This window comes from Mobula birostris, chromosome 12 (genome assembly GCF_030028105.1).
Source record: "Mobula birostris isolate sMobBir1 chromosome 12, sMobBir1.hap1, whole genome shotgun sequence".
Classification (NCBI taxonomy): domain Eukaryota; kingdom Metazoa; phylum Chordata; class Chondrichthyes; order Myliobatiformes; family Myliobatidae; genus Mobula; species Mobula birostris.
Genome location: NC_092381.1, coordinates 75,432,037 through 75,441,230, shown reverse-complemented (window position 1 = coordinate 75,441,230; position 9,194 = coordinate 75,432,037). Strand labels below are relative to the sequence as shown.

Genomic DNA, 9,194 nt, shown 5'->3' with positions numbered 1-9,194 from the left:
GTAATTACTTCAAAAACAAGATTTTTTTAGTTGATGAATTGGGTGCCAATCAAGTGGGCAGTGTTGTTCTGGCGAACTGGCTGAATCCTCTCAGAAAGTGCTGGAGGAGTTAAAAGATGGTCACTTACTTCAGAATAGTCAGCATCTAACTTGCTCCTGTAGCTAGATACAGTGTCTATAAAAAGTATTCACTCCCCTTGGAAGTTTTCATGTTTTATTGTTTTATAAAATAGAATCACAGTGGATTTAATTCGGCTTTTTTTGACACTGATCAACAGAAAAAGTCTTGATCTATATTAATTACAAATATAAAACAAAAATAATTAATTGCATACGTATTTATCCTTTTCAATATGACACACCAAATCATCACTGGTGTAGCCAATTGGTTTTAGAAGTTATATCATGAAGACCTGAGAGAGGCTGGTCCTGGCTCATCTCCAACCCCTGGTCAGATCAGCCTTCAATCCCCTGTAGTTTGCCCACCAGGAGTACATTGCAGTCGATGATGCTGTCATCTACCTGCTGAACAGAGCCTACTCCCATTTGGATAAGCAGGGCAGCACCGTGAGGACCACATTTTTTGATTTCTCAAGTGCTTTCAATACTATACAGCCCTCATTGCTGGGGGAAAAGCTCCATTCAATGCAGGTTGGCACTTCCATTTTGTCCTGGATAATGGGCTACCTGACTGGCAGACTACAGTTTGTGTGGCTTCAGAGCTGTGTGCCAGACATGGCAATAAGCGGCACTGGGGCCCCACAGGGGACTATATTGGCTTCCTTCCTGCTTATCCTGTATACCTCAGACTGTAGATACAACGCTAAGTCATGTCATCTGCAGAAATTCTCTGATGACTCAGCAATAGTTGGGTATATAAAAGGAGGACGAGATGATGAGTACAGGACCCTGGTGGAGGATTTTGTCAAATGGTTCAAGCTGAATCATCTGCAGATCAGCATCAGTAGAGAAAAGAAATGGTGATGGACTTTAGGAAGGTGAAATCTGCACTGCTCTCTGTTACTATTGATGGTGAGGAGTAGATATGTGAGGACCTACCAGTACCTGGGGGTGCACCTGAATGACAGACTCGAGTGGAGTACCAACACAGAGGTTTCAATTAATAGGTTTCAATAGGTACATTTAATGTCAGAGAAATGTATACAATATACATCCTGAAATTCTTTTTCTTTGCAAACATCCATGAAAACAGAGGAGTGCCCCAAAGGATGGATGACAGTTAAATGTTAGAACCCCAAAACCACCCAGCCCCCCCCACCCATGCACAAGCAGCAGCAAAGACTGCTTGTTCACCTGGTAATTCAACATACCACAGACTCTCTCTCTCCCTAATAAGAAAAACAGAGGTGTCCCCTTTTCACAGCGAGAGGGGAGACATAATAAAACAACTTGCTGATTTATGGTGTTAAAAGACTGTTGTGTCGCTTTTTCTGAGTTCTGTGCCCAAAGAACTCAGGTCCCTGGGCACACAACCAGCAGCCAGCCCGTTGCTTTCGACCTTACATGTAGTCCCACGACACATCAGGTGACAGGACCGGTCTTGAATCAGCTGGTCTCCAGAGCCATGAAAATCCAACACCCTGAAGGCGTGCTGGCCTTCCAGGCCGCGTCCTTGACATACCAAAAGCAGCCGGTCGTGAGAACCTGTGAGCGGGTCCCATTTCCACAAGGAACCGAAGTTAGCGTGTAACTCCAGGTCAGCGTCTTCAAAAGAACCTTGAAAGGGAAAAAAATAGCTGTCAAGGATTGAAATAGCTGTTTCTGAAGATGCAAGCAAAGGAGTTGCCGTTAGGCGTCATCATCTTTCTAAGCTCCACCCTAAGCTGTGTGCATAAAGGGCCAGAGTCACCTCTACTTCCTGAGGAGACTGAGGTCCTTTGGAGTATGCAGTCCTCTCTTTCACATGTCCTACCAATCTGTTGTCACCAGTACAACCTTCTATGTGGTGGTGTGCTGGGGCAATGGCATCAACAAGGGTGATACCAACAGGCTTAATAAACTGATTAAAAAGCTGACTCTATTATAGCAGGATCTCCCAGTGGTCACACATTTTAATTCCACGTCCCATTCCCATTCTGATATGTCTATCCACGGCCTCCTTTACTGTAAAGATGAAGTCACACTCAGGTTGGAGGAACAACACCTTATATTCCGTCTGGGTAGCCTCCAACCTGATGGCATGAACATTGACTTCTCAAACTTCCGCTAATGCCCCATCTCCCCCTCGTACCCCATCCGTTATTTATTTATATACACACATTCTTTTTCTCTCTCTTCTTTTTCTCCCTCTGTCCCTCTCACTATACCCCTTGCCCATCCTCTGGGTTTTCCCCCCTCCCCCTTTTCTTTCTCCTTAGGCCTCCTGTCCCATGATCCTCTCATATCCCTCTTGCCAATCAACTGTCCAGCTCTTGGCTCCATCCCCCCCCCGCCCCGTCTTCTATCATTTTGGATCTCCCCCTCCCCCTTCCACTTTCAAATCCCTTACTAGCTCTTCTTTCAGTTTGTCCTGACGAAGGGTCTCAGCCCGAAACATCGACTGTACCTCTTCCTAGAGATGCTGCCAGGCCTGCTGCGTTCACCAGCAACTTTTATGTGTGTTGCTTGAAATTCCAGCATCTGCAGATTTCCTCGTGTTTCTGTTATAGTTTCTTTAGGTACATTTACCAACAGAGAAATGTATAAAATATACGTCCTGAAATTCTTTTTCTTCACTGACATCCACAAAAACAGAGGAGTGCTCCAAAGAATGAATGACAGTTAAACATTAGAAACCCAAAGCCCCCCTTCCCCAGCTCACCCCTCCCACACACAAGCAGCAGCAAGGCAACGACCCTCCCACCACCCCACCAGGAAAACGCATCAGCGCCCTCCACCAAGCACTCAACCGTGCAGCAAGCATCAATAAAGACACAGACTTGCAGTGCCCCAAAGACTAGTAGTTCACCCGGTAATTCGACATACCACAGACTCTCCCGAATAAGGGAAAAAGAAGTGTCCCCGTTTCACAGCAAGAGGGAGACTTAACAAACAACTCACAACTCACAGATTTACGATGTTAAAGGTCTGTTGTGTCACTTTTTTCGCGCTCTGCACCCAGAGACTTGGCCCCAGAAAGGCGCAGTTCTTCGGACACACAACCCACAGCAGCTAACCTGCTGCTCCTGATGTTCTGTGTTCTCCCACAACACTTCAGCCAGGGGCACTGGCCTAGAATCAGCCCGTCTCCAGAGGCACGAAAGCGTGTTAGTCTTCCAGGCCGCATCCTTGGGATATCAAAAAGCAGCTGGTCGTGAAGCCCTGGTAGCGGGTCCTATTCCCACAAAAGACCAAAGTCAGAGTTTATCTCCAGGTCAGGGTCTTCAAAAAAATTTTGAAAAGGGAAAAAAAGATATAAAAGCTAGAAACAGAGCTGTTTCCAAAGATGCAAGCAGAGGAGTCGCCATTTAGCGCCATCATCACTTTGCTCCACCCCTCCGAAGTAGGAGTCAAACTTGACACACTGCAGGCTGTGGTAGAGCAAAGGACCCTATGGAAAATCCAGGCAATTCTGGGCAATGTTTCTCACTCTCTGCATGCCACCTTGACTAAACTGAGGAGCACTTTTAGTGATAGACTAAGACAACTGCACTGCTCCAGAGAGCGCTATTTGAGGTCATTCTTACCCTCAGCCATTAGAAAGGGTCAACCTATAGTTGGGGAAGTAATGACCCCCTCCTGTAAGACTGTTTGAGGTAACTCATTTTTTATTCCTTCTTACTTCTCCTCTTATAGACAATAGACAATAGGTGCAGGAGTAGGCCATTCAACCCTTCGAGCCAGCACCACCATTCACTGTGATCATGGCTGATCATCCACAATCAGTACCCTTTTCCTGCCTTCTCCCCATATCCCTTCACTCCGCTATCTTTAAGAGCTCTATCTAACTCCTTTTTGAAAGAATCCAGAGAACTGGCCTCCACTGCCTTCTGAGACAGAGCATTCCACAGATCCACAACCCTGTCTGTCTGTATCTTGTTTTACAGCGGTTGGCATCCAGCTTAATGGTACATTACTGCCACCCTCTGCTCCGGAATGTGCACTAGACATACATTCTAAATCCCTTAGAACCACAACCCTCTGTGTGAAAAAGTTTTTCCTCAATTCCATTCTAAATTGTCTACAAATTATATTTGTATATCTGTGCACATGTAATGCTACTGTGACACTGTATATACATTCAGGATTAATAAATTCTCTATCTAATTAGTTAAATGGAGATCACCTGTGTGCAGTCACGGTGTTTCAATTGATTGTAGTAAAAATATACCTGTATCTGGAAGGTCCAACTGCTGGTGAGTCAGTATCCTGACGAAAACCACACTTGAAGCAACTCCGCAAAAAGGTTCTTGAAAAGCACAAGTCAGCAGATGGGTATGAGAACGTTTCCAAGTCTTTGAATATCCCTTGGAATACAGTTAAGTCAATCATCAAGAAATGGAAAGAACATGCCTAGAACAGGCCGTCCTCAAAAACTGAGTGACCACGCAAGACCGAAACAAGTGAGGAAAGCCATCACACAGCTCTGGAGGAGTTACAAGCTTCAGTGGCTGAGATGGGAGAGACTGTGCATACAACAACCGTTACCAAGTGCTTCACCAGTCGCAGCTTTATGGGAGAGTGGCAAAGAGGAAGCCATTATTGAAAAAAACTCACATGAAATCTCGGCTAGAGTTTGCCAGAAAGCATATGGGAGACTCTGAAGTCAGCTGGAAGGAGGTTCTATGGTCTGATGAAACCAAAATTGAGCTTTTTTCCCTTCAGATTAAATGCTATGTTTGGTGTAAGCCAAACACAGCACATCATCAAAAACGCACCACATCTACCATGAAGCATGGTGGTGACTGCATCATGCTGTGGAGATGCTTCACTGCAGCAGACAGTGGAAGGCTTGTGAAGGTAGAGGGTAAAATGAATACAGCAAAATACAGGAAATCCTAAAACCTGATGCAGCTTGCAAGGGAACTGCGACTTGGGAGAAGATTTGTTTTCCAGCAAGATAATGACCCCAAGCATAAAGCCCAAGCTCCATAGTAATGGCTTAAAAACAACAAAGATAATGTCCTGGAGTTGTTAAGTAAAAGTCCAGACCTCAATCCAACTGAGAAGTTATGCCTGGACTTGAAAAGGGCTGTTCACTCATGATCCCCATGCATTCTGACAGAGCTTGAGCAGTTTTGTAAAGAATGGGGAAATATTGCAGTGTCCAGATGTGCAAAGCTGATAGAGACCTATCCACACAGACCTAAGGCAGTAATTGATGCCAAAGGTACATCTACTAAATACTGACTTGAATGAAGTGAATACTTATGCAATAAATTTTCTTTTTTTATATTTGTAATTAATTTAGATCACTTTGTAATGATCCATTTTTACTTTGACTTGAAAGAGTCTGTTTCTGTTGATCAGTGTCAAAAAAAGACAAATTACATCCATTGTGGTTCAATGTTTTAAAACAATAAAACATGAAAACTTACAAGGGGTGTGAATACTTTTTATAGGCATTGTATGCGTCATTCATCAAGTCAGGTCTCTGATCGGTGTGATTTGATGACAGGGATAGAGCTAAGTTTTAAAAAAAAGAAAATGTTTTAGACTTTCTCTTGTTCAAGATGATTATAGCTGGCATTTATATGACAGTTGTCTAGCACTAATCACTCATTAGCACTCAGATCTGCAGCTGGGTCTTCAACTTCCTCACAGACAAGACCCAGGCTGTAAAAATAGGGGACAAGCTCTACTCTACAATCACTCTGAGCACTGGTGCCCCACAAGGCTGTGTACTCAGCCACCTGCTGTACTCACTGTACACCCATGATTGTGTAGCCAAGTTTCCATCAAACTCAATATATAAGTTTGCTGATGACATCACAATTGTAGGCCGTATCTCAGGTAATGATAAGTTTGAGTACAGAGAGGAAATTAAGAACCTGGTGGCATGGTGCGAAGACAATAACCTATCCCTCGACATCAGCAAGACGAAGGAATTGGTTGTTGACTTCAGAAGGAGTAGCGGACCACACGACCCAATTTACATCAGCAAGTGGAACAGGTCAAAAGCTTCAAGTTCCTCGGGGTCAATATCACAAATGACCTGACTTGGTCCAACCAAGCAGAGTCCACTGTCAAGAAGGCCCACCAGTGCCTTTACTTCCTGAGAAAGCTAAAGAAATTTGGTCTGTCCCCTAAAACCCTCACTAATTTTTATAGATGCACTGTAGAAAGCATTCTTCTAGGGTGCATCACAACCTGGTGTGGAAGTTGTCCTGTCCAAGACTGAAAGAAGCTGCAGAAGATTGTGAACACAGCCCAGCACATCACACAAACCAATCTTCCATCTACACCACACGCTGTTGGAGCAGTGCTGCCAGGATAATCAAGGACATGACCCACCCAGCCAACACACTTTTCATCCCTCTTCCCTCCGGGAGAAGGCTCAGGAGCTTGAAGGCTCGTACGGCCAGATTTGGGAACAGCTTCTTTCCAACTGTGATAAGACTGCTGAACGGACCCTGACCCGGATCTGGGCCGTACCCCCAAATATCCGGACCTGCCTCTCGGTTTTTTGGCACTACCTTACTTTCCCTTTTCTATTTTCTATTTATGATTTATAATTTAAATTTTTACTATATTTATTATCGATTTGTACTCCGGGGAGGGGGAAGTGCAGAATCAGATATCACTGTGATGATTGTACGCTCTAGTATCAATCGTTTGGCGACAATAAAGCAAAGTAAAGTAATCAGTCATGCTAGAACCCTATCCTTGTTTCATGTGGAAATGGATAGTTTCATTATCGGAGGAGTTTCAAATGGAACTGATCTTATGATGGTTTGCTCACTGATGAAGATGAATGGGGCTAGCAAATTGCCCAGAAGTATTTTGCAACAATGTTGGGGGACTGAGATGATTGGTCTCCCGCAATCACTATCTTCTTCCTTTGTGCGAGCAGAGACACTATCCCTTCGTACCAATTAGCTTAATTTTTTGCCCCAGGACCTGTAGCAGAGAAGTTTTTTTTACACTAGCAATGTTGGCATTCATTTTGAGAGGACTAGAATATAAAAGCGAGGATGTAAATGGTGAAGCTTTATAATGCATTAGTCAGACTAAATTTGGAGTACAGTATTGTGAATATTTTTAGACCCTGTATCTAAGAAGGGATGTGCTGGCATTGGAGACGATCCAGAGGAGGTTTATGAGAATGATCCTGAGAGTGAAATGGTTAATGTATGAGGAGCATTTGATAGCTCTGGGCCTGTAGTCACTGGAGTTTAGGAGAATGGGGGTGGGGTATCTCTTTAAAACCTATTGAATATTGAAAGGCCTAGTCTGAGTGGTCATGTTGACTGTGCTTCCATTAGTGGGAGAATCTAGAACCAGAGCATACAGCCTCAGAATACTAGGATGTTCCTTTAGAGCAGAGTTGAGGAGGAATTTCTTCTGCGAAAGGGTGGTGAATCTATGGAATTCATTGCCATAGGCAGCTGTGGAGGCCAAATCATTGGGCTATTTAAAGCAGAGGTTTATAGGTTCTTGATTAGTATGGGCGTCAAAGGTTATGAGGACATGGCAGGAGAGCAGGGTTGAGGCAGGATTCAATGGTGGAGGAGACTCAATGGGCCGAATGGCCTAATTCTGTTCCTATGTTTTATGGTCTAATCTGGAGAGTATGATCAAATTTAAATCCATTAATCTGGAATAACGATTTGTTATCAATAACAGTGATGATTGAACTAGTAAACAAACAGAATTCTGTTGTCGAGCTGTCTTTAGCATCTGAGGGTCTTGAGACAAAATTGGAAGAACTGTTCCATAGCTGTGTTTATGGGTGTTGCACTGGAAATCTTGGAAGTAAGAGAGAGTTCCTATAGTCTGCACGAGGTCCTCAAACAGTGTCAGAAGGCAGTGCAAGCAGGTCATTCATTCTCTTCAAAACTAGTCACAATGCTGCAAGAATGCAACTGAGCTCACAAATGAGGTCAAGGCATATCGTTGAATGTCATACATGATCACCGGGAGCCTCGTTAACTGCTCAGTCACCACAGCCCCATCAGAATGTCCTTGTATATCTTAACCTCACATCTCAACACTGCTGCAAGCTTTACTTGCACGTGTGTACCTAGTGGGTATTCAGCCATGACCACATCATCTAACAACCACTCAGGAAGTGCTAGTGGCCACACCCTGCCATTTGCCAGTTATTCTTCTGCTTTCTCCTTTTCGAATGCCTTAAGAACTGCCAGCAGGCCGGATAGTGGTAGATCAACATACAGAGCCAGCCAGGACCAGGGTGATTTGAGGGTATCCATTACAGAGTCCTAGGACATGGACTTAGGTCCTCTGGCCTGCCATCCACACTGGCCCTCCAGCACCCATTACACTAATCCCAATTTATTCCCCCCACATTCCCCAGCTTCTACTACTTGCAATATCTACTGAGGCCAGTCAGCCGAAAGCCAGCTCCTCTTTGGAATGTGGAAGGAAATGGGAACACATTGGGGTGGGGGCCGTTCTTACTAAGTCAAAATGAGAACATGCAGACTCCACACAGAGAACAGCGAGGTCAGGATTGAACCCCAAGTGACTGAGGCTATGAGGCAACAGCTTTACTAGATGTGCCACTGCACCACCCTCTATTCTATTTGCGACCCAGCAGTTTGGGACCCTCTTTGCCACAGTCACTGGATAGCATGGTGTTAGGGGAGCTGGAATAGGTAAAGGCACTAAAATATGTACAAGTTCTGTACAATGAGTTGATAGCTACAAACATGTGGTATGATTGGATTAGTAACATAAACTGGCTATGTTCATTTGATGATTTTTTTTTCTGTTTGCACTGTGGTCAGACGCTGGTAGTGACCAAGTGAAGATGTGAACATCTGTTGGATAGGGAATTAAAGATGTGAGCATTTGTAGTTATTGATTCACTCAACAGTGTCCTAAATGGATATTGAAGCTTTGGACACTACCTCACTTTTTGTAATATACAGTATTTCTGTTTTTGCACATCTTTTCAATCTTTTTATTAATTTCATAGAATGAGAACATAAAGCAAACATACTAGTAGGAGATACATTGTTACACTTAAAATGAGATTGTAAAACCAAATAGCATAAATTGATGAAGCTTCC

The 9,194-nt window shown here is 43.9% G+C and overlaps 1 long non-coding RNA gene across 3 annotated transcripts in view; it reads right to left on the bottom strand.

The window, feature by feature from the left end:
• Positions 1-1,282: 1,282 nt before the first annotated feature.
• Positions 1,283-9,194, bottom strand: part of LOC140206361 (uncharacterized) — an 87,704-nt gene continuing 79,792 nt past the window's right edge. For 2 of the 3 annotated variants that reach the window (XR_011888124.1, XR_011888123.1), the window contains one exon: positions 1,283-1,737. This is a non-coding gene — a long non-coding RNA (uncharacterized lncRNA). Of the gene's footprint in view, positions 1,738-3,311; positions 3,335-9,194 lie in introns of those variants that run through there. The other variant, XR_011888126.1, reaches the window with a different exon arrangement.